Source organism: Nomia melanderi, chromosome 2 (assembly GCF_051020985.1).
Source record: "Nomia melanderi isolate GNS246 chromosome 2, iyNomMela1, whole genome shotgun sequence".
In the NCBI taxonomy this organism is placed as follows: Eukaryota; Metazoa; Arthropoda; class Insecta; order Hymenoptera; family Halictidae; genus Nomia; species Nomia melanderi.
In genome coordinates, this window is record NC_135000.1 from 4,547,950 (window position 1) to 4,575,629 (window position 27,680).

General features: G+C 34.1%; 1 protein-coding gene across 1 annotated transcript in view; it reads left to right on the forward strand.

Moving 5' to 3' along the window:
- LOC116425960 (solute carrier family 7 member 14) overlaps positions 1-27,680 on the forward strand; it is an 88,993-nt gene that overhangs the window by 1,262 nt on the left and 60,051 nt on the right. The window lies entirely within an intron of this gene.

The window sequence follows — 27,680 nt, forward strand, 5'->3', positions numbered from 1 at the left end:
GATCTTCATTTCGATGTTGTGTTGGACGCAGCTGGATTTAGGTGGGATGATATGTTACGAGGATGCATCCCTGACGGGCTAACACTGTTGTAGGATTTCAGACACCAGTTGATCTTCCTTTCAGAGTGAACAATGAGGGAAGACTGTTGAGGGACGCTAAAATCTGCGAAGCAAGGTACATGCATGTCCTCTGGAAACATCCAAGGGATTCAGGAGTTTTTCTAGACTGCACTCGCCTCGTTTCTTACGGTTTTATGCTTCAGAAGGGATTATGAATCTTGGTGGGTTGTTACGAAACAAAGTTCAGGACGAGACCCGGAGGAAAACCGAGGGCGAAATTAATTTCGAACGGCGGGTGGGGGACTAATGCCCGTGAAAAGGGTCGAAGCTCGTTGAAGATTGCCGTTGCCTGGGAAATTGTGAAAAATTGGAATAGAAGTTGTACTTCTGACCGCCTTTTCTCGGGCAAAGAACACTCCGCGGAACGGTTCTCTCCCTTTAAATTGATTCGGTGGAGATGAAAGCCGCTGCATACCGTCGCCGACGTCGTCGCCGCGTAGAAATCCATTTCTGAGGGACTGTCTGCGCTCGTTCGATGGCCATTTTAAGCAGCTTTCTGTCAGGAACATAAAGTGGAATGCGAAACGAAACAGGCAGCAGCTCAAGATTACCTCTGTTCCACCGGACGGTTATTGTTTTCCATTGTTCTTTGTTTTCCAGTTTTATTGATGGCTTGATTGGACGATATTGCCTCATTGTTCGAGATGAATATACCCCGCTGAAAGAGACTTTTTGAAGTTTTCGTCGCTGAGGCAGGAATTTTCCAAGTTAGGAGTGTCTTTGTAACTATGAAGGTGTAACTCTTTGAGAATCAGCTTGACGATGGAAGTTGTAGAGGTTCTCTCGGCTACTGTTTCATTTCCGATTTAATACTTCCGTTCGTTTAGAATTCTGTCGTTAACGCAATGTTAAGGTGTCGACGAGGACCTAAATCTTTAAGGATTATATTCAAAATAGAAATTTACATCGAGATTCTTTTCATTTTTGTTTAGTTCTGAGAGAACTGGTTAAATTGACCCATTCTTATATTCTTCTTTCCTAATTGCTAACAATGTAACAGATGCTTCTCTGAGGAATTAAAATTGATTTAGTAATGTGCAAACGAAATCATAAGTCAATTGAAGTCTCAATAGCTGCACTCTTTTTTATAGAAAAATTTGAAAACATCAATTCGACTACTAGTTTTAGTGTCAAGGTGTTAATAGAGATCTAACCACCCAAGGATTAGTTAGATAGAAATTCTAATAAATATTTCCCATATTTTAGTTTTATCTTAATTCTAATATTTTTAATCATTTAACCTCTAAAACTCAGCTCCAAGGTAAACATTTCTAGACAGACCATTTCATTTTCCTTCCGTTTCGTTTCAGCATTTTTATCGACATAACATTTCGACACGAATCGAGCTTCAAGTGGTTAATGACGATCAAATCCCCCAAGGATCATCTTCAAGATAGAATTTCCGAGAAAGATTCACTCCATTTCCTTTCCATTTTGGTTTGAACATTTTCACCGATTTAAAATTTGGATATAAACCACGTCTCAAGAGGTTAATGGCCATTTCATAGGAGCTCAGCTCGTCTAAAACCGTTCAATCCATGAAGCTTCTTCTCACCATTACCCTCTCCCGGGGAAAACTTTTCGCCCCCCGGTGCAATATGTCCAGCGTTACCTCGCAATACCTGTTCGCAGCACGTAATAGCTGGCTGCGCCAGGTGATTTATATTGGCCGAGGAAGGCGGCGTGAAACTGCTGTTTTTCTTGGGGCTGACTGGTTCCTGATCTTAAAACAAAGTCCAGTAAGAGTTTTCGGAAATTGTTGGCCCGTGGCTTGGTTTCCTTCCAACTCGGTAGGCTATGCTGCCTTCAGTCAGGTTCGCCGTGGTTTGTTCTGGGCTGAATTGGATAGTGCATATGTGGGGGACTTATGGAAATGAAAGGGAAGACGAACGAGACTAGTGCGGTACGGTGGATTTCTGTTGAGAGGAAAACTGTTGAGGGAGAGTGCCTTTTTCAGGGATTCGTGTTGTCTTACTGTGGTCGGCTTATTCTATTTAGAAACATTTTTACACAAATTTAGAATATTTCTGTTTTCAAATGAGAACAGTGTAAAGATAAATGTAATCTAATGGATTTCTTGTTCAGATAGAATGTTTTTGAATGGAATTTGTATTGTCTTACCATGGTTGGTTTATTCCACTTGAGAATATTTTTACAGTGATTTCGAATATCTCTGTTTTCAAATGAGAACAGTGTAAAAATAAATGTAATTTAGTGGATTTTTTGTTGAGATAGAATGTTTTTATATGGAATTTGTCTGGTTTTACTATGGTTGGTTTATTCCACTTGAGAATATTTTTACAGTGATTTCGAATATCTCTGTTTTCAAATGAGAACAGTGTAAAAATAAATGTAATTTAGTGGATTTTTTGTTGAGATAGAATGGTTTTGTATGGACTTTGTATTGTCTTACTATGTCTGGCTTATTCTACTGGAGAATATTTTTACAGTAATTAAACATATTTATTTTTAAATGACTGCAGTTGACATTCAAGATTGTAAAAAGCATTGTCTGACATGTTCTGTCTTATTTCACTTCTTATCGTTTCTCCAGAAATGATAACTCGATAGAATGTAAACGAATGATCATCTTCACAGACTGCTTTATATAATATTATTTTACATACTTTATGTAATACCAAGGTTCATATTTTGTAGACGTTATCGTTTATTAACTCTTCTAAATTTAATAGAAGTAAACACCTATTTGCTGAAGGTATTCCACGACACACAATCTGATGTGTATAACATACAGTATAATCTAATCATCCTCTCACACTTATTCCACTTACGAATAATTGAGCAGACTTTTACACGATCAGGCCTCGAGGATTATCGAACAATGACAGGAAATCCAGAGCTATTCAATGTCTGATCGTGATTGGCCCATTCCACTTTCAAACAATGTTCCAACAAACATCAACTTCTTACACTACCTCTGTACATCAATAATTCCCATATATATCCATCTTAATCATTTAATTATTTAATCTCCCATTAAAAATCATTTACACATCCATGGAAACTAAACAAACATTTTTCTTGCAAACAACTCTACAGACTCTTCCAAATAAAACAAAATATATTTCTAAAACATGAATACGTTCTACATTAGTATAATAATCATAACCATAATTCTAATTATCGTACAATTCTGTAATTTCAATGTTATTTTTCATTCTTAATTATTAAATACAGCGTGTAAAGTATTATAAGCACTCGAACATGTTTAGACAATTTTCGCAGTAAGTAAACCGCTTTTCATTGATCTCTGTCATATTTTCGAATCGTCGTTGAATATTTTAGTTGCTGAAAACAAACAGTAACAGTGAAGAAGTTCGCTTTGCGCAGCCATGAATCAACAGATCACGATTGTTTGCAGGAAATTACAATTCCAGCTCGCTCGGAGTTGGAATTTGAATGATCGAGGATCGTTCGCGACTCGCTGAAATTAAAGGAGCATGCCGGTACGCGCGATATAAAACGACGCGCGTAATTGATGCGTAGGAACGCGGAGCGAGGCACAAAAGACAAAAGCGAATGCGCAGTTGATCGACCGGTGGAACACGTTGCGCGGATAGAACAAAACGATGACGAGATACGAAGCGATCGGGCCGGCATAAAACAAAGAATTTGATGGGATTATCCTATCCAATTTGTTATGGCATTAACTTTGTCAACTCAGCGTCGACACGCTTTGTGTGTATAAAAGTTGGTTATCCCGGTATCAAATTGACGAATTAAAATATTCTTACTGCTAATAGTCCCTCTAATCAGGCTATTATGTTAAATAAAATTTGTCATAAAGATTTACAATATTAGAATATTTTTATAAATCTTTGGAAAAAGATTTCTTCATAAACCTCTTGTTCCATTGTGTTTGTTTCAAAGGCTTTTTAAAGATTTTATTTGCTGGAATTATTTTGTGATCAATGGTAGATTAATAATTAATTAAGTTATAACTATAACAGGAAAATAATATATTTTTTACTGTTCATATACTGCTTCATATAATTAATGCTTGCACTATATTTTATCTTAGAATTTAAAAACTATTCAGAAACTGTAACTAAATAATTTTAATTTTTGAAGGTAATAATATTTCACGAATAATTAATATTTTTCCAAATTTTTCGAACAAACGTTGGGAAATAGATGATGCCAATGGAACAATCAGAACTGTACCTAGACAAACCGTTCAAGCGTTTCTAATAATTTACCAGTAGAAAACATTGTCTGCCGAATGTAAATCTCCAGGAAACCGAGTGTTCGCTTTTATTGTAGGGACAGAAGCCGTAACGTTGGATCGCCTGGGTTCTGAGAAATATTGCCACTGTCGCGTGTGCTGGACAGGTTTTATCGTGTCTACGGCGATCGCCGTCGGAACGACAGCTCGCGATCGTTTCGAACAGGTCCTTCGTGTTTATGACTGTTTGGTCGTGGCTTAACTGTTTGGTCGATCAGCCACGGGTGTACCGTGGCCTCGATGCCACTGGGACATTTAATGTCATTGTCAGGAAACACTTGGACCCCTCATCTAATCGAATCAGGATCGGTTTAGTTTAGAGAGTTAATTAATTTCATGTTAATGATTGTTTCGGTTATAGTCCCGATGTCACTGGGTGGCTAATGTCATTGTTAGGAATCACTTGGACCTCTCGTCTAATCGAATCAGGATCGATTTAATTTAGAGAGTTAATTAATTTCATGTTAATGATTGTTTCGGTTATAGTTCCGATGTCACTGGGTGGCTAATGTCATTGTTAGGAATCACTTGGACCCCTCATCTAATCGAATAAGGCCTTTAGTTACAGAAGAATTGATTTATTTTAAAGAGTTAATTAATTTCATGTTAATAATTGTTTCGGTTATAGTTCCGATGTCACTGGGTGGCTAATGTCATTGTCATTGAAACCCTTGTCTAATCGAATCAGCTATTTATTTATAAAAGAATTTACTTATTTAGTGAGTTAATTAATTTTATGTTAATAATTGTTTTGTTTACTGATAAAATATGGAGGATGTTGAAATTGATTAGTTGGACTGGTGTTATGTTTATTCAGAAGTAGAATCAGTTAAGGCGTGTCAGACTATAATGCAATGTCATATTATCATACCATTTATGGATCTTAGAGAATTGAGAAGTGTATTTAGCAGTGGAATAAGTTAAGGAGAGTCAGACTGTAGAAATCTCAAGTTAAGATACTAATTATGGGTCTTACAGGATTAAGAAGTTTATTATAAGTGGAATTAATTGAAAAGAGGTAAACTATAGTGCAGTTCTATGAGAATAAATGTTAGAATTGAATAGAAGTTGTAAAAAATTCAAGTAGACCATTGATGACTGCCTATACGACTTCTGAATTTGATGGATCCTAAAATGAATTAGTTAGGTAAGTGTTAAGTTCATATAGAAAATGAAGTTAAATAAAGTAGAAAAAAGTTTTTTACAAAAAAGAAGAATAAAAAGCTTTCATAGTTAACGCACAATTTTCAACTAAAATGTGAGTTCCTATTCAAAATCAAATTTCTCAGAAGCTCCTCCTGAATTTCTAAAACCACAAAAGAAAACAGTTAAAAGTCATCAAACAACACTCTCAAAACAAAAACATTTCACTCATTAAACTTGAGTTTGCTCTTTACAAATATTATTCAATCCACACTCTCACTCTCGACAAACAGTTGACGAACTCTTTTTGTAGACTTCTTACCATACTGTTCAAATACTTTTCTTGCCGACTGTATTTATTGAGTTGATGCAAACATTTTGACGTTTCTTTTGTAAGTGGTTAATAAAAAATTTCTTCTTTCAGACAAATAACATCTGTTTTTAAATTATTATAACCTATATAAAGGATACTACTGTAATTATATAATACAGTATTATATATTATTATATACTTACGTAATATCAATACAATATAATATAATATAATATCAATATAATTTAATATTATAATACAATATCAATATAATATAATAAACAAAACATCAAAACCTAACCAACCCAATACATCACATATCTCAGCAAAAAGATAAGATAAATATTCAATGTCACTAAACTCACTTAACCCTCTGTGGGCCCATGTAACTTTGAAGTCACATATCAGTATATTGGCATCTTGTTGATTTATTTCATTTTGCATTCAAAGTAGTGAATAAAATGAGGTAATCGATTAACTGCAACTTTCATACGCTCAGGCGTGAAAGTTTAACGTCATTGTAACTTAAAAGTTACGAAATATATTCGTTTGATGAAATTATGAAAACTATTGAATACATTGTTAATTCGTATTCATATGTGGATATTTATTAATTTTGTACTGCATAGATTTTGTTATTATCGTGAACAAAAATTCGGCTCATAGAGGGTTAAATTGATATGTAATATAAACAATACCGCGTCAATAGTGTTACAATTCACTGCGCAGGAAAGGTACTCACGTAAACGAAGGGACAAGTGTGTTTCAATGTATTTGCTTCGTTTTTTTATTAGTTTCACGGAATTACAGTTTCACTGATGTTCCCAGGGGTGGCGAAACGAATCCTGCAGATAGCGAGGAAAATCTCACGGCGGGTTTCAAACGATTCGGCTGTCTGCGTACACGTCGCCGGCCCCAGAGGCCTCCGACGAATTACCAGGGCAGATAATGAGAGGCCATTAATCGGATCGAGTCGACTCAGTTTCGAAACACGGGGGTGGGGGTGGAAAGCTGGTCTTCAGGGTTGATTGCCTCGCGCAGGAATTTATGAAAAAAGTAGAGAACAAAAAACAGTACCGAGATTCTCCGGTGATACGCCTGTTATGGATCTCCGAACGGTTTTGAACTGGATATCGTGCCGGTACATTGCCCGCCAAAAGTACTCGGATGACTGGATTTATAATATTTTGATAAACGATCTGCGAGGATATGCTTTTTACTGATGGATTGCTTTGCGTGGTTTTTCATGAAGCTTTTATTAACTGCTTTGTCAGCAATGGTTCCGGAGGAAATTTATTTGGTTAATTGTTTTTGGAGATTTCAGAATTTTTTTAATTAGAACTGATGGTGATTGGTGTTGATTCTAACAGGGAATTTATTGGAAAATTTATTTGTCATTGAAAGTTTTTTTTTATAAAGATAAGGTATGAATGCAATTAATTTGTGCTAATGAATATTCGTACGTTTAGTTTTAATTTTTGTTCATTGTTTTGTGGGAAATGGATTCAGGGAGTTTATTTGATGTAGTGTTGTATTTGGAGATTTCAGAATTTTTTTAATTAGAAGTATTGGTGATTGGTATTGATTAGTATTGGGGGTATTTATTGGAAAATTGATTTGTCATTGACTGAGTTCTTTTTTAATAAAGATAAGGTATGAATACAATTAATTTATATTAATGTACATTCCTACTGTTAATTTAAATTTTTATTCATCTCTTACCATTCTCAAGATAAGCCACAGAAAAATTTGCATTCTCTTCAAGGGGTGGTTTCATCCCTTCAAAGTAAAATTTGACACAAAAAATAATTGGAATATATTAAGATTCAATTATTCTACTTACACACAAAGCTTGAATTTTCTTCAGGGGATGGTTTCACCCCTTCAAACTAAAATTCAACATTAACAAAAATGACAATATATTAAGCTTCAAAGTTTTAAAAGATCATACTAAAAATGAAAAACTTCAAAATATTCAACGTCAGAATTCAACCACAAAAACCCCATGATCCCCGATCCAGGCAATCTCGAAAGACGATCCGCAGCTGGAGGCAGTCCCTGGCTCCCCGATCAACAGTCTGCGCGGCCCTATTCCATTACCAAGATGATCATCTTCCTCCTCGACCCCCCTGAACAGTGAAAGAAATCCTCCGAACGAACCTCTCTTCTATCCATCTCAGCCTTCAAAAGAACCTTCCCGGAGACGACCCTTTTAACAATCCTGTCGAGGTGTCCGTCGCGGACCGCCCTTTATCTGACGGGATCCCGTGTGTACTTTCGGCTGGCAGTGTATCCAGGCACGCGATTGTTCCGCCTGCCCATTGATATTCATACCGCGCCGTTGGGACGTTTCGCCATTTTACTCTACCCCTAGTTTTTCTCTTTCACCCTCCCCGCCCCTTCCTCTGCTTTTTTCTCGTGACAGGCCATCAAACGATTTGGACCTCGATTACATTGCGACACTGATAAGCGAACCTCGACATTCAAAATTATGAAACTTTGTGTAAGTAGAATAAGTCAAGCCTGATACAGTGCAATTCGCTTCGCCATTTTTCTGTTTTTTTTCTTGTTCTGTTTTTTCTTTCGTGACAGACTATCAAATGATTCGGATCCCGATTAGATTTAGGCACTGATAAGAAGGTATCGAACCTGGACGTTCAAAATTATGAAACTTTGTGTAAGTAGAGTGAGTCAAGTCTAAGACAGTACAATTTGGAACTACCCCTTGGGAAAGATACGAAATTCTGTTTTCCGTTTCAATAAAAGATACATGGTTCTCTTATAGCTATAAAATTGCAAAATTAAATTTTTCAAAAGATTCGGATTTTTTAAAATATTGATATTGAAAATGATTGATTTGAAAATTTTGTTTTAGAATTTTATAGATGTGAAAGAATAATGCATGTTTTATTTAAACTTTTTTAATATTACAATAATTAAATATTATTTAAACTTTAGCAAAAGCTATTTAAAGTGAAAAATTTATAAAATTGAAAATTCTGTTGTACTGTATGAGTTTTCTGGAACATAACAGAGGATCGTTTGAAGAGAATAGTATCTTTCACTTGACGGCATGGACTATTCAATGTTAGATATCTACTCGACTATCTTCGAAGGGTTTCATAAAATTTGCAAGCTGGCACACGACTGGATCTGATCACCTAAATGTCACAGACTGTATATTCACGCGCAGCGACCAGGCCAAAGCCAGTTCGCTGGATGTTTAATTCAGCCTCGCAGCAGAAGAGGCGAGTGGGCGGTCAGACGCATGAATTCGTACTTGACCCGCTTCCGCGGCTGCTTTTTCAAGAAGGAGAACCAAGGAACCTTGTTAACCCCGCGGTCTGGCCAGGAATTCACAGAAGACCGCGCTGGCTTGGTCCTAATTCAACCGTTGGGTTTACAGGGCTTTGGCTTTGCGAAGGTGCGATTCCGGATCGAACCAGTTGTGCCATCGGGTATGCAAATTTTCTTGCGTCAGACCGACGGGACGTCACGATTGATTTTAATCAAGGGAAATGGTTATTGAGTTGTTGGAGTCTGTGTGTCTGATCACAAATGTACTTTATCTACTTAATTTTGAATTTCTTTTTAGAATGATATATTTTATATTTATAGGATTATATATTTTAATTACATTGAAATTTCCTGGAAAAGTTGAGGAAAATTGGGCTTGGTTGATTTTGTGCAACTAATGATGTACTTATCTACTTAATCTTGACATTTTTTTAAAAAGAGTTATATATTTTTATTCTTTTGAATTTGATCGGGAAAATTTAGGAAAATTGTGTTTGATTGTTTTTGACGGATCAATGGTTTATCTTATTCCCTAGTTTCCTTCAGTGTATGGTAATATTGTACTTTAATTATTGTTCATTTACTTTAGAAAGTTGTTAAAAAGAAGGTTCCATATTTCTTGTTTGACCAATGATGTGCCTTACTTTATCCTTCAATTTTCTACAACAGTATACTCGAACGTCTCCGAGTTTGTCAAGGAAAATGAGTGAACAACAGGTTCGCATAATTTCATGGCTGATTAATTACATTCTTTAAAATACTATACTCTACTGCTTTTTCTGCAAGAAATCTGTTAAAGAATAATCTTAATAATTCATGTCTGACCAATGCCATACCTTATCCCTTAACCCTTCAATTTTTTAAAACACTGTACCCTAATATTTTTATCTTCCTTAAATCAACAGCTATACCCACAAGAATTTATTGAAACCTTCCCACCTCTACTTATCACAACTAAGCTCTATTTCCCTAAAGGCCTGTCTGACCATTAACGGTCTTCATCCACTTAAATTCCCATTCGTCATATATCTAAACTTTAATTAATTAAATTCTTCTATGATCATAAAAGACACTATATTCCAGCACGTGTCAAGCTCGAGGATTCTTCGTCTGACCAGTCACGTTCCTAATCCCCTGGCGCCTCTGTATCTCTAGTAATATTCAAGGAATTTTTTCATCTCGAGAACGAAGTCGAAATTCCATGCTGTCCAGGGTTAAAATTATTCCTTGCGACGAGTTATCACTTTCGTTATATCGCGGTACGTTTATCACCAGGCCGAGCTGTTCTCGTTAATTACTTGACCTCACGGATGGTGGCAATTATCCGCGTCCAATGTAAAACATTTCTGCGCTCGATACGGAGAGAGCCGGTTTATTTCATGCATCTGAAACGACTGCGACTTCCTTTCTGGCTCTTCAGATTGGCCAGGATTGCTGGTAATTAATTCCAACCCTGTTGAATTATAATAGCATTGTCTGCCCCTGGTGAGCGTCTCTATCCCTTTGGCCTGCTTTACGGCAATTAACTGCATAATCTGCCTAATTTTCTGCTGCTGAGAACGAACGGGATCGTGCAACGTAGTGGCTGAAAGTTTATACACAAATTCGAGGTTGCAGTTTGCTAAACTTAATTTAATTTCTTGGTGTTTTACATTGTGCGAGGGTAGTTTTGTTTAAAACATAGACCTTCTGTTCTGCGAATGGTTTAAGTTCATTTTTTTCGTGCATTGTTAATGCACACTTAATGTAAATATTTGAATGTGTGAATTTCAATTATGTGAGAAATACTAATAATGTTTATTGAGTTTATTTACGTTCGTGTAAATTAAAATGTATGTAAATGTATTATGTGAATGACTTGATTAAAAATGTTGGTAGGTATACATATTTATAATATGTTTATATTTGCATATAACAGTAATTAATAATGATGGTATCGATTACAAACTAATGATTACGCGATGTCATTAACTAATAAATATTCAGTTCATTAAAGCATAAGGTTATTATAAAATATAAATCACAAATTCCCTATAAATAAAAAGTTTACACGTAAATTATTTGTTTTCTTTGTATTTAAAAAAAATGAACTGACATCACTTTCATAGTAAACGGTCCATATATTAATCAGTTCTTTATACAATTAATAGTGCATAAAATTGTCCGCTAGCGCGTCGTACAATATAAAAAAATTGAGGGTGTTTTGAATTCTTCTAAAATTATACTTTAAATAATTCGCGATAAGGGTGGTTTCCACGAAAACGGATCAATGGTACCTTTAGACTGTTAGAACCAGTGAAGTCATTTCTCGTCTTTACTAACCTAAAGGGAGTTAAAATAATTCTTATTTCCATCGAAAGTAATTTTTTTTAATAACTTGAAATTAAATTTCGATATAATTGTACGAAGAGTAGTTTTTCTTAAAGATAGATTTGAAAATGATTTTGTTTTTATATTCCTCCCACTTTCTTGTAAGCTTGTTTATTTATTAGAGTAAACTTATTTTGATAAAGGAACAAGAAGTGCGTTCCGCAGTTTGCAAAGTAATTCCCCGGAAAGAAATTATTCCCCGCGGTCTACACACCTTCAGGCCAATCCTCAAGAAGTATCGTTCCCTGGGAACTTTCCTCAAAAATTGAATTTAACTTGCATTTTAAAGGATGGCCCCATTAAAACGCAGTAACAACTTTGTTATAGTTTTAACTTACAGCTACTTTCCTGGCAGCCTCCCATAAGACAAGGGATTTCATCCCCTGTCGAACACCATTGTTTTTTAATCGATGTTCTGTGCCAGTTATATCGAGTTCTTATATAAAAACTATAACAACCTTTTTGTACATTAGAACCATTGTAAAAATATGAATTATTATCAACCATTAATGTTATTATTCATATTAATATTTTATATTTCACATTATTAATATTGATATTTATAAATATCACATACCATTGCTATTCCTTAGCAAACTAATATTTTTATACTGTTACTGATACATCATTGAAAATCTTCAATATCATATTAATAATGAATAATTTATTGTTACTATATCACAGAACTCATAAATATTATTATTTATTTAGAAAAGTAATTTACACGTATAAGTTAATTTAAAGATGTTGCAAGTACTAGTTTGTTAAGGGTTGAAAGTAGATTTTTAATATTTAAAATATTTTTTAGATTAGATTTCAGTTCGTAAAAAAAAACGTTGGTTCATAGTAGACATTCTACATTGATCAGTTTAAAATATCTCAGCATCTTAATTCCATCACCCTTGCTGCCTTTTTAAACGAAATCAACCCCTAAGCGAATTTACGGTCTACCAAACACCCTCGATGTCTAATGGTTACGCTGTGTTCATTACTCCAAGAATTTTCTACAAACTTCCACTCCAATATTTTCAATTTCGTTAATTGTATTTTTTCATGAAAGTAATCGAGGGATATTTTATTTCCAATGGCAAGCTGGTCTACTTTAATCAGCGTTATGTTAATTACCTTCAAAGTTGTCCTAGACATTCGATCGATATTATCAGTATACAACATTCTTTCACAAAATAACAAAACAATACAATTTTTCATAAAACAAATTTAATCGACACCGTCAATATTAAAAATTCTAATTACTATTAACAATACACAAAATTCTTCTATAAAACAATCCCAATGAATATCAATATTAAAAATCGTTTTATTAAACAATTCAAACAACTATTATCAGTATCCATAATACTTTCTTCAAATCAACTCCCAAGGGGTTGAAAGTCGTTAAACAGGGATTAAGTTGCATCAACGAATTTTTTTTGGAAAGAACACAAGTGTTTCGGTATTAGTCGAAAGGAAAAGTAGGATATCCATCGGAACTCCTGGTAAACAGGATTCTTTTCCCTCTGTTTTCTCAGCGGTAGTTTCAGGCTGGCTTCCCAGCCGCTGTTTCAGCTCGTTGCATTGCGGTAGATCGATGTACCGGAGTTCAGGGTTACGTTGTAAGGCCTCCTCGTCGTCGATGGAATCTGCAGTCGCACGTGCTGCGCGTTAATCGCCAACAATGCGGCAATTTCCTCGAGTAATTTCTTTCTCTCTGTCGTTTAATTCACGAAATTTCGTTCGGCATGAATTGTACCTGCTCGCTGCTACGGTTTCATTCGTAATTGCACTCGATGGGTTTACGTCGTTAATAATTTATTAGGGACGAAGGGATCGCATGCTTGTTCTACGTTTACTCCGAAGCGTAACAATCGCTAATGGAAAATTAATATCCAATTCGAATTCCAGATGATCGAATGAAAACATTGGTAACTGGTGCAATGTTGATTCAAATCGAAGGTAGGCGACGTGTAATTTTGAAAATTGATCTGAGATCCAGATGTCTATAAAAATGTTAGTAACGAAAGGAATACGAGTCTTTTCTGGAATAATTACTGATTTCGTTCTAATGAAATGTTTCTCTAATTGTTAGAATATTTTTGTAGCTGCTTGTTAGTGGTTTGGATGTGTGTACTTTAGATTTATGTAGTTTATGTGAAAGTAAGTTAAAGTGATAGTTTATGTTAAAGAATCATTGTAAGAATGATCGAAGCACAAATCATTTCTAAAATTAAGAAGTCCATTTCATCTTCCTCTCTTAACAATTAAAAATCAGATAAAATAGCTTACATACGAAAATTTTTCATAGATCGTCTGTTCAGTATTAACAAACTCAAAATATATAGATTCAAAAAATAACTAAAAATTCATTAGATTTAGAAAGTATATATTTCAAACTTAAAATTTGAATTAAATAAACTAACAGCTTAAAAATTTATTAAACAGTATAAATCGAAATATCTGTTGCAGTATGAAATAAATATTACACTCTCCATATAAATAAAACAATTTTTTAATTCAAAAACGACCCATCCGAATTTAAACACCCTGTATAATTCCCTTCCGAAGCGAATCTTCCAACAGCTCAGTGTACGAGTTACCCAATGTCGTAAAATATCATTTACAAAAAGTAATTTCCTTTTCCCGTTGCCTTATCAAAAACGTGATTCACCCTTTCAGAAACTCTCTTTCCTGCAAAGCCGCGCGTGAATTACAATGCGATCATTACAAGTCCTGGGAACTGGTCCTTTCTCCTGATTGTTTCAGCCCTCCATTGTCCCGACCGTCTTCAGCTCCAATTACGAGGCTTATGGGCAGAGTGTGGATTTTTCTCCATTTCTGGTAAACCTGAAATTGCAAAAATGAACAGAACATGAAATAACAGATGAAATATTTAAATTACATTGTTTTTTATAATAATTATCATAATCGTAATTTTATTCTTTTAATTATATTCGTAATTATTACAATTTTTAAATAGACCTACAGAAGATGTAAATTATATTACATATTAGGTGCAGAAATTAATTTTGTATCATTTTCTGTAATCAACTATGTTTTATGTTGTTTGAATATAAATATTTCTTCGTCATTTTGGGATTTTCACCTTTTACGGGAAAGTTGAAATTGCAAAAATGAACAGAATATGAGATAATAGATGAAATTCTGTTTCTTTAGTTACATCCTTAAATATTTGAATTTACATAAAGATTAACAGATCCAACGAAACATTAAATATCCGAAACAGAAAGTAATAAATGCTAATCGCTTTGTCCTTGGAATAATTATAATCTAAATATAAACTGAAGTATGAACATTTCCACGTCGTTGTAGAATTTCCCACTTTTGCCTCGAAGACAGAACAAAATTAATGTATTTCAATAATGAACACATTTATTTGAAGGAATTTATTTTAGTTAAAAAAATACACTTTAATAATAAATGAATTTGTTTGAAGAATTTCGTTTTAGTTTAAAAAGTACGTTTTAGTAATAAATCAATTTATCTCGAATAGACACTGAATTGATTTCTCTATCAAATATTTAAATTTTCGAATTGGGAAAGTCCACAGTTTGCTCATGAGCTTTGTATCGAATTTCTATCTTCGCCATTACTGCCAGGCCATATTTTCGACGGGAAATTTCGTTCTCGATATGTGTCTCCGCTAATGATCGTTCGGAAACCTCGGCCACCGCCAGTGAAACTTTCTTCTCCCCGGTAACAGGATTTTCATCCCCCGTGCTCGTTTCACGCGCGACAAATCCGCCATTAAAACTTCGCCCGCGTTCCCGCGCGACGTCGATTCGACGATTCTCCGTCGATGATCCGCGACTTTATGGGAATAAAATAAAATAAACGGGGAAGTTGACCTGGCGGTTGGAAATTATGTAAATTGCTAATTATAAATTCAGTAAATTCGTGATCATACAGCAACTTGGTGGTTATATTATAATTGAGCAATTTTGCTAATTCCATAGTAATTAGTTAATAATTATAAAAGCAACTTTCCTTTTGTTTCCTGAATATTTGTAATATTTCAATATCGTTTTGACACAATTTTGATACAATTTTAATATAATTTCGATATCATTTAATAATTATAAAAATTTGTCACAAGTAATCATTGTTATACCTACCTTTGTACTTCCTTTACCTAAAATCAATTTTCTTGTTATTAAATTATTATTACATTATTATTTACTCATCAAAATAGAAAAAAGTTATTTCCTCAATTGCTATGATCAGCAAATAAATTGTTTGTACACTTTCATACAACTTCCACGAAATATGACGTTCACTTTTCATCCGGATAGTCGTTTAGTTCTTTCAACACGTATGTCAAACGTTCCTCCGCCATTAGGAATTTTATTCGTGACTCGCGAAGTCGATTCGCGCTCGGTTTTGCTGCGATCCAATTCCGGAACGTAACTTTGGACACGTTCCAAACAGATTATCCCGTTGAACATCTGCCCCTCTTCCGGAAACCTGATGTAATTCTCCGCGAGAACGGGAACTCGAGCCGCGAACTACGGAACTGTGAACACCGGGGGTTGCGTAATCAACAATTACAATTTAAACTGTGACTGCTGGCCGGTGACAGACGCCCTCACGGAACTGGACACTTGTCTTCTCGTTTGTTCTTTTACTGAGATTTTTGTTTTCCCTAATGAAAGGTTATTTTAGGATTAATAATAGTGGAATTTAGATTAACAGATGATTATAGTGTATAATTAAAATAATATAATACGTAAAATTGTGTATTATTATATAATAGTAACATTGTTGTTAGAATTATGATTATATTATAATATAATAATATAATTGTATTAATAATTGTAATTATATTATAATATAATAATATAATTGTAATTTTAATATAGAGCTAATATATTATAATGTACAGTATATAGTAGCTTTAGCATTTGTTTGCTCAAAAATATGGTTTTACCCTATGTCTGATTATATAGAGCCTATACTACTGGTTCAATTATGCCCAGTAATTCTTTTTTATTGAAATTTTGTTCACTCTGGTGTAATATTTATTTTGGGGGTGATAGTATTAACATTAGAATTAAAGACAGTAATTGTCTCATTTGTCTGTACAGAATAGTTTTTGTTACTTGTTTGACTATATTGTTCCTATACTACTTGCTTGCTTCTCCCTATTTACACTAGATTCAGCTTCTCTGTTAGAATTTTCATTTTAGGCAGGTAATTATACCATGTGTATTTTCATTAAAAAACGTGTAGACTAGTTGTCTCATTATGTGCACCCTATTCTACTTATATTATTAGTTGCAGCTTTTATCAGAATTTGTATTACATTTATTTTGAAAGTCTATTATCTTGCTTGATCGTATGCGAATTTATGCTATCACTGTAAGTACATACAATAGCGTTGTTTGCTAAATCTAAAAATAATAAAATGAAATCAATTCTTACTCTATGTACAGGCTTATACCAGTTATACGCTGCAGTCAATTATCACATGATTCCTTTCGCTCGTAACTGATAGTATACTATTTGCATTTCATTACTTATTGGCAATCACTGATTCATATGGATTTATACCACTTGTTTGATGATATGTAAATTTCCATTACCTGTCGGATTATGCAGGGATCTGTTTCACTTGTCTGATTTTATACATATGTATCTATCACTTGTCAGGACATGTACGGATCTACATCACTTGTCTGACTTCATATACACATATACCTGTCACTTGTCAAACTGTATGTAGATTTATACCACTTGTGTAATTACAGGAGAATCTGTATCACTCGACTCACTATACTATACATGGTTCTATACCACTTGCATGTGACTATATAGATCTATATCCGTTCTTCGACTGTATACAGGTTTGTCTTATTTGTCTGGCTGTATACAAATTTTTATTATATTTTTGACTGTGTAATACAAATATTTGTAGATTTTACTCGACTATATATTTACATGTCTGAACTACTTGTTTCACTATATATAGATTTACATTCAATATTCAGTAGACTGTGTACTCACTTGTACTACTCGATTGATTAAATCTAAATGTGTACCACTTGCCTGATTCAACACAAACGCCCTCCACGTGTCTGGTTATATATCTATGAATACCACTTGTCTGATTATATACCTACGAATACCACTTGTTTGACTATGTACTTATAAATACCAGTTTTCTGACTATGTACTTATAAATACCACTTGTGTGACTATGTACTTATAAATACCACTTGTCTGACTATATACTTATAAAAACCACTTGTCTGACGACATGCATATAAATACCACTCGCCTGACCACAAATATATAAATACTACTTCTCTAACACTATACCAATCTCTACCACTTCATCAACGCTTGACAACTTTATTCCAAGTGTTAACATTAATTCTATATAATTAAATCCACAATTGCACATTACCACCCTACAACTTCCATTTAACTTCCATACAAGTATCTCATTACACCTATCCAGGAATAATAACACTACACTAACCCATAATCCAACATTTGCAATCTACAAATTTAATTAATATCTACAAGAAACATTTCTCCCTTATATTTTCAACTCTCACGATATTAATCCCTTAGAATAAACATTCAAAATGCAATACAACAAATATAAATGTCATTAACTTTTTTCGACTTGAAATTAATTATTATTCTTCTATCATTACTTACTCTCTATCATTAGTATGCTGTAGAATAAACTTAGACACAGAAAGAGCACAGAACTTTCTTTTCTTTTTTCTCAAAGTTTTAAGGAGCATTCACACAATAACTACAGGGGAAAAGTTATTCTAGAGAATTTTCTTCGTCTCAGCGAAATCCGGGTAGATCTAACGATCCAGGATAGCGGCTCGTGTTTCCTAGCGCGAGGCTAATGTCCCGCTTCCCGTTTATCCGATGAATGGATCGGGAACACGAACGAAGATCGCAGCACGGCGACCGGTTTAGATTTTTCGTTAAGGAAAGTTTCGTTCCGCGCTCGCGCGAATGACCCAGTTTCCGGTTGGTCCGTGCACGCGGCCCGCCAATGAATCTTCCGCTGACTGGCCGTTGCCTATCGCCTCCAATTGCTAATTGCGTTCGCCAATCCTCCGCGATTACTACACGCTCGGGACTGTCAGTCGCCATTTTGAAATTTTCATTTTGAAACGGCGATGGAATTGTTCGTGTATCAATTGGGGTTTTTATTTATTGAGGAATTGTATCTTTCACTTGTTGAAGAATCGATATTTGTTTAATAGTATTACATTATTATTGTATTATTATTATTGTTGTTTTTTTTTGTACTATTATTATTACTATATTATATTAATATAATTATTTACTTAATTCTTTTCGTGTCTTTTTCTGAATTTTGAAATTAAATGTTAACGTTCACGTGTAGGTGGAATAAATAAATATTGCGTACTTCAACTAAGAGTTAATATTTGTTTATTTAACAAAATTCTGATGTTTACTTTTTTCCATGAAATGTGCTTCAGTATTTCTTATATTTTTCGTTGAGATTACAGAGATTATATTAACATTAAATTACTATAATTATAATGATATATTATTCATATTAAATATTCAACAAATGGCAGGTATAATGTAGATTTGTATCGAGGTATGTGAATGTCTGAACTTTTTATATTTTTATACTTTATACATTACTACGAAGGATATGCATTTTTATGTTAATCTTTAGTTTATAAAAATAGTCGTTATCACTATATCTGTATCGTAACAGGGCTATTTCATTCTTTTGAAGGAATTATCTTCACCAGATTGCAGACACTGTGTCGCCTGTTAGTCGATCAATACTCGTGAAAGTTTCGCCTTTCTTGACGGAAGTTTGTAGTCCAAGTTTCGATTCCTGCTGTCTTCACGGTTACCCTTTTGTCGGACTTCCTGCGAAGTTACATCCGATTGCCACTGCCAGACCTTCAGTCGATCAGAAACGCACAGTTTAATATTTCAGCAACTTCTCTGAGCAGCTGCTGTTACAAGAGCCTTGTGATTTATTGTAACTTGAAGTTACAAGTATTCTTCTCTGGAAGTTTTTTTTATTAGATCTTCCTATAAATAATGTAGTCTTTTATTTTGTTTAAATTATTCTTAAAAATTAAGATACTCATTCTTATTATTTTTAAATATTCATATATTATCTGTAGACAATCATGGAGAATATATTTTAGATTAAAAAAGGAATTTTGTTCATCTTGTTTTTTGAAAATAAAATATGTAAAGAAATTCCATTGTTTTTGGGAGGTCTCGATAGAATTTTCTAGATTTTATCAGAATCATTTTGGCGATAAAAACTTCTCGAAATTAGCCTGGACTAAGGGATTGTTATCAGATAAATTTTTTATAGCAAATTAAAATGTTTTACACGTCACTTCTTTATTAATGAAGTATCAAAGTATTGTTACATGTGAAAGGCTAGAAAAATTATAAATCTAAATATCTTTCGTTAGATTGGAAGGTATCCAAGACATAATCTAACTAATAAAAAAAGGGAAAGTAACAAAATACACCAAATCTTAGAAAAATTAACGCTAGGTATATTCAATATAATAGACGTATCTAACACAAATCCAGCTAAGACAAAAATAAACAGTTAAATTTAATCAACATCTATTTAACAAGATCACTAAAACAATATAAACAGAAACTTAACGCAGAGAAATATAAAAATAAAAGAAAGAAGAATTAAATAAATAAATAAAAGCAAAAGAAAGAAGAATTAAATAGACAGCTAAAAATATTTAAAAGTCAGATAGAGAAATAAAACTAAAAATAAAGAAAAGAAGAATGAAATAAGTAACAATGAAATAGAACTATATATTTACCCGAGGCCATCTAATAAACAAGAATGAAATTCGTACACCTAATCTAGATCTAATCCAAAGAAAATTAGAATTTAAATCCGGTCGTGTTTGTTCAACAAAGTGAACGAATTCACTTCGTCTCCCTATCTTCGAGGAATCTCGAAGATAAACTCGTAGACGTAGGAGATCCCTCGGAAGAATCTCGCTGACGGTAACAACGGTAGACCGTTGTCGGATGTCTCGTTGCCTGTTGCATTGTGTATAGCGTGGTTTCGCTCGACTAGGCGAAACATTTTATCAGATATCGAGAATCGCTTAGGAAGGCCTCGTCTGCGGAGAGGCTGCGATATCGTCGCCACTCCACGACCTATATCCTCTCTCCATTCTCGGTGCGCGCCGCAATGATGTCTCGCTCGTTCATCGACATCCTTCGCTAATTACCCGGCGACGACACGGTTTTCGTGACTATGCGATAATGTTCCACTTGACGGGTCGTTCGAGCCTCGCCGAGTCGCTGCAATTCGCGGAGACGACACCGACTAAGCCACAGCTTCGTGTCATCCGCTTCAATTAATTGTAAATTATTTTTAACGAGGATTTTTCGAACTTTTGAATTTTTAAGTTGAAAATTAGAGTCTAGTGTTTTAGGTCTTCTTGTGGTTGTGAAATGAAGGAACATTGAGGTTATTGTTTTATTATTAATAGTTGGTGATCATTATTGTTGTTCTATTGATTATTGCTTCACTTCAGACTTATTGGGAAAGTCATATTAATTGGATTATTGGAACTTTTTAAGTTGGTTTTTGATATTATTTTGAACGAGGATCTTTCGAATTTTTGTATTTTTAAGTTGAGAATGATGTTCTGTTGTTTTGGATCTTTTTGTGTTTGTGAAATGAAGGAACATTGTTTGAGGTTATTGTTGTTTTATTGATTATTATTTCACTCTAGACTTCTCGTGAAAATTATATTAATTGGATTATTGGAATGTTTTGATTTGGTTTACGACATTATTTTTAACGAAGATTTTTAAATTTGATCGTATGTATAAAGTACAAGGGTGTGAATTATTAGTACTTTCTCCTCTGAATTGTCTGTAGTTAATATAATTCTATGATTATGCATAGTTTATTTACAATTTTTTAATGATTTATTACCTGGACTATAACCTATTTTACTATTTTTTAAACTAACTAGTAAATTTTCAATTAAGAATTGTTTGTAAGTTGTAAGAGTCAGCATTGGTCAGTCAAATAGAACAAGTACCAAATATTGTTCACTTCTTAACAATAAATACACTTCGACTATAATTCCCAAATAATCTGTTATATTATTCATAACTTAAATAATTTTAAACACCATGATTAACAAATTACACAACTATTCAAAATAAAAATACCACAAACGTCATCGAACCTATCGATCCTGCCACCATAGACACACCAATAACGACACTGATCACAATCAATGTGATAAATAAATCGAAAGTTCACACGAAAACGGTATACTCATTATTTCTCATAAGTAGTACTAACCAGTATTGATTAGACAAACTAAATGATCGTTGATATTATAGCTCACCCTAATTTCCGGTTATCAGCAACCATACAGAATAATAAAGACACATGTAGAGCCTAAAATGAGTCCCGACACGTGGTTGAACGAGGATTAAAGAAATGACAAACGCAGCAGGGGAAAGAGCCGTACGGCGATATTTTATGATATTGTCCGGCGGTGGTGCGCTCGGAAGGCAAGAATCGAATTACCGGGGACGCGCGTGCATAAACGATGAACCGCGATTTAATGCAGTTCCCGGAGCTTCAATAAACACCGGCCACCCGGTTATATTATGTGTATACCGCGGGGCAGCTTGAACGCGCTTTAAAGCCGCGGATAAAAGCTCGACGCCGTTGGCATGACCCTCGTTCTAAATGGCGTTAAAGTAATATCCGTTGATTTCTGTGCGGATAAAAATCGAGAAGTGAAGGGGATTTGAGAAATAAATTTTAATTTCCTATGCCTCTTCTTTTCAGTTTATAAAAGAAAATTGTTTATGATTTTTAATGTATTACATTGGGTTAGTTGCAGAATATTGTCATATGATTTTTACAAAATATATAATTGAAAGATAAACTTTAATATTCTATGTATCTTCTTTTTATTTTATGAAAGAAAATTGTTTATGATTTTTAATGTATTATTAGATAGGGTTGGTTGCAGAATCTTGTCATACGAGTTTTACTTTTCTATGCGTAAGTAATTCTTTAATCTACAAAAGAAAATTGTCTTTGATTTTGAGATAGGATTTTAAGAAATATATATAGGTATGAGTGTTGTTTTATATGATTATGATTTATTAGAATTATATATTACTGAGTTTGTTTAATATTCTGTTTTGTAGCACTCAAGTGCATTCCTTCAATTATTTAGGTATATATTTCGGAAATTGTCTGACATTTATTTAGAGGATTTATTTTTGTGTATCAACGTTGTATTGGAAACAGCAGGAGAAAACGTTTTAATTAGTGTAATAGGAACATTGTCTGACCATTCGTTTGGTTATGTTACTGGTGTTATGAGAAGGTTCCTTTTTTTTGTATAATTAATTACGTATTCGTTCGTTTTGTCTGATCAATACTGGAGTTATTCTATTTGCATAAATGAGTATGTAATATTGCTTGTAATTATAGACTGGTTTATCTTCAAATAACGATATTATACTTTACGTAATAGATTGTGTGTGAATAAAAGTTTATTGATCGTGAACTGTTATGGAAGTATGAGGTGGGAGTGTGTGGATTTTCAATGTTGTTTATATGACTATTTAAGCTGATGAATTACCCACATCACTGAGTAAAGTACTATTTTGTCTAGTTATCTATTCATTGCATTACTTGTCCGATTATTCATGGTGTTCTATTATTTTTGTGACGGAAAAAACTTTTAGACTATTTGTCTGATCATTTGAAGTTTTGCACTACTTGTATGACGTGTTAGTTTTTTACAGTAATTGTTTGAGTAATTTCATTCTACAGTACTATTTACCCGGATAGTTTCTTTGTTATAATAGTTACTGAACTAGCTATTACCCTAAGCCAGTTTTCTGACTAATTACTTTGTTAGCTTACTTGTTTGATTAGACACTCTGCTATCTTTCTTATCTGTCTAATTACTGTGCTAGGTCCTTTGTTTGTCTAGTTCTCGCGCTGGCCTACTTGCCTGACTAATTGCTCGGTTATCCTACTTGTTTGTCTAGTTATTGAGCCAGCCTACTTGACTGTTCAATTACTTGTACACCCCACATGTTTAACTAGTTTTTTAGTTAGCTCACTATTTGATCAATGACGTGGTTATGCTATTTTATCGACTGGTTACTATGCTGAGTCACTTCTCTGACTAGTTATTGTTATTACCTACCTGCTGAAGTCATTCATATGCTAATTACTTAATCAATGTACTTTCTTCAATAGTTAGAATTATTCTTATTACTCAGGTGGTCTACTTGTGTGGCCAGTTATTCTATTGAACTACTTGCTCAACTAAACAAATTTTGGTACACTATTTACCTGCTGAATTTTTACTCTTCTCTATTTATCTGACCAGTCATTCTGCTCGAATACTTGCCTCGCAGATCACTTCATTACACATGTCTGACCACTCACTAAACTTATTTATTCATATGCCTAGTGTCAGAGTATTTTTACTTGTCTGACCAATCACTAAACTGATCTACTTGCTTGGAAAATTATCTTATAGATCTACTTCTTGATTCAAAAAACTTCATTACACTTATCTGCCTAAGTTTCAAGTATTTCTACTTGTCTACCTAATCACTGAACTGATCTACTTGCCCAACTAATTATGCTGAGACTACTCGCCCAACCAAAGAAACTTTGCTGCACTATTTAGATATCCCAGTTTCCAAGTTTCTCCACTTGTCTGACTAATCACTGAACTGATCTACTTGCCTGGAAAATTATCTAATAGATCTACTTCTTGATTCAAAAAACTTTATTATACTCATCTGCCTAAGTTCCAAGTATTTCTACTTGTCTACCTAATCACTGAACTGATCTACTTGCCCAACTAATTATGCTGAGACTACTCGCCCAACCAAAGAAACTTTGCTGCACTATTTAGATATCCCAGTTTCCAAGTTTCTCCGCTTGTCTGACTAATCACTGAGCCGATCTACTTATCCCCCAAATCACCCGATAGCACTGTTTGTCTAACTAAACAAACTTTGTTACACTACTTACCTCCCCAGTCTTCAAGTCCCTCTACTTGTCTGACTAATTACTGTGCCAAACTACTTGTCAAACTGCTTCCTTAATCACATTGCTCGTCTGAGCAATTATTTTGCCGCACCACTTACAGCGTGCAACCAAACATCGAACGACGCTCACATAAATACCCTCGCTGTCGTCCAAACGCAAAACCATTGGGAAAAACGATGCCAACCCCATCGTTCCACGCGCGTCCTCTTCCAATTAAAGCGGGGCGCAATGTTTTTGACGCTGTCACCGTGAAACATGGCGCGTTGTAATTGCGTTCCGCGAAGACACCGAGCCGACGTTCCCCACTCGCGTCACGTGCAACAATTCCCGTTGCGAAGACAACAGCAATTATCGCGCCGCCATTGTTGTTCCTGCCGGCGGAGACGTTCGTTAAACTGCGTAATCGTTTCCGATCGTTCGACGCTCGAAGTATTTTCTACGGCGCAGCTGGATTTTCACGGTGATTTTGTTTATTATTCGTTTACGAGCGAACACTTTTATCACACACGGCCGAGCTTTCATGGTTCTTCGCGCGGCCGTGTTGGATTTATTCGCACGATTGTGGAGCACGTCTCGCTCGATTGCGCGGGGCTAACGTTTAATAAAGGTTAATTAGTCCGGGATTTATTTATTTTATTGTGCAGAGGTTTGTTTCGGATCTTATAAGCGAATAGCTTGCTTCGTGAACCGTGCGATGCTTTGAGGTACTGTTGAGGGAAGTGAGTAATTATTTTTATTATTAGGCAGAGATTCGTTGGTATCGATAATGGAATGGTATTTCGTTTGGAAAGTAATAGGGTTGATTGATAAAAACTAGTGGAAAGTAATGGAAAGAAGTATAGAGAATTGTATTAGTTGATCGTCGAATAAACTCTTCGCTTAATTATTTCAATAATTATTATTTCAAGAAGAAACAGTTATTAGTAATGGAACACAGTAATAATCTCAATATTAGAATAAAATTCTATATAAATTGAACACGTTGAAATCACATTTTATAAAAAAAGTCTCTGTAGAAATATTATTACACACTCTGACTGAATTTTTTCATATGAACTCGTTCCGAGTGGAAAAAGCAATTATTACTATTTTATGTAAAAAATAGGTGGTCACATACATATACATAGTGTTCCACGTTAATCGATAACTGCGTTTACGTGTCAAGGGGCCATGAAACATTTTCAAGCTACCAAATTGAAACTTTCCCGGCAACATTTGTTCCGATAACAAATACAATCGGTTACTGATTAAAACGGTACAACTTGTACGCGTCTGAGGCTTACCGAAAGCTGGATTTTAATTATCGAGCAGCAGGAAAAATTGCAAGGAAATTCAAGTCGCCTCCTCGGGGCTCTTTTGACGCCGCGAGGGCGGAACGGGACCCAGGTATATCGAATTCTCTGGGCTCGAAGGCGGGGCATGTCCTCGAAAGGTGAATCAGGTACACCGAAACCGTACGAAACCAGGTCAAAAGTGGGCCGATGCTTCGCCGACGAAATTAGATCGTCTGACTGTAACTAGGAAAAATTACATGGTCGCAGGTGTTGACCTATTGTCCTGGCCTGGTTGCAGATCAGTGTTACCCAACGGCTGATGCTTTTATGAAGTAATTTCGGTACTTACGTGTTATACGAAGTACCTTTATTTTGCAGAAATAAAATATTAATGTTTAATAGTAATAGTAATAATAATAAAACACCCATAATAATAGAAATAATAATAATAGTAAAATACTAATGGTAATAGCAATAATGATTATAGTAAAATACTAATGGTAATAGCAGTAATAATAATAGTAAAGTACTAATGGTAATAGCAACAATAATAATAGTAAAATACTAATGGAAGTAGCAGTAATAATAATAGTAAAGTACTAATGGTAATAGCAATAATAATAATAGTAAAATTCTAATGCCAATAGCAATAATAATAATTATAATAAAATGTTAGTAATGTGTTGTGATATTAAATAAATACTAACTCAAATCAAAAGCAAATGACTAAGCAGCACAACCGTCAGTTAGGAAACAAAGCTGCTGTTTGCATTTATTGTTTTGAATTACATTGATTGATGTAATATATTGTTTGTCAGAATATTGAAAATGTACGTTCAATTTTATTTTGACTATAAGTCCGATGGTAATATTGTGATGCAGTAAGAAAGAATGATAGAGAATACAAGACAAATGGCAATAGAAAAGGTAATTGGAAGGACGATACGAAAGGCAATAGAAATGACGATACAAAAGGCTATGTAGAAGGGAATACAAAAGGAAATGTAAAAGACAATACATAGTACAAGGCACTGCCTGATGTATGGCATGATACATAAGATAAAATATAGACTGTATAATAGAATGTATAATACAACAATGTACATTATACCAAATGAAATATACAAATATATACAATAGAAATATACTGAAGAATCTATGGAACATGTAGTATTAAAAATTCAATGTACAGTGCAAAATAATGCTATGTATAATGTACAAGATAATCAAAAATTCTAGATGAAAATTTTAAAGTAGCAATTTTTGCTATATGATGGAAGAAATTTTGATATATATTTTTTTTTGATATTAAATTAATAATTGAACAATTGAATAATGTGTTAAGAGAGTAACTGAAAAATTGAATAATATATTAAATTCTTAATTGGAAAATTAAATAATATATTCAATTAGTAATTGGAGAATTGAATAATATATTAAGTTAAAAATCGAAAAAATGGAATAACAGCTTAAATTAATAATCAAAATACTAACCGAGGATATACTGGAAGGCAGACCACGCAATATAAGACACAACAAAGAACATAAAACAGCGAACAACTGCCTGTTTTGTGTAATAAATAAAGGAAGGAAACGCAGAAAGAGAAACAGCAGTTTAGAAACTGTGCGGTGGAAAAAGGGCAACTCAATGAAACATAATCAAACTGTTGAAAGAAACGCTGTAAAAGCAGGACCGCACGGAGCATATAACAAACTGTAAGTAACAAACTAACGGGAGAAAGGAAAACAGATATTACCGAATGCAATCAAAGACGATGCAAACGTTAACGAAAGAAACGGTGGAACAATGTTTCACGTCAC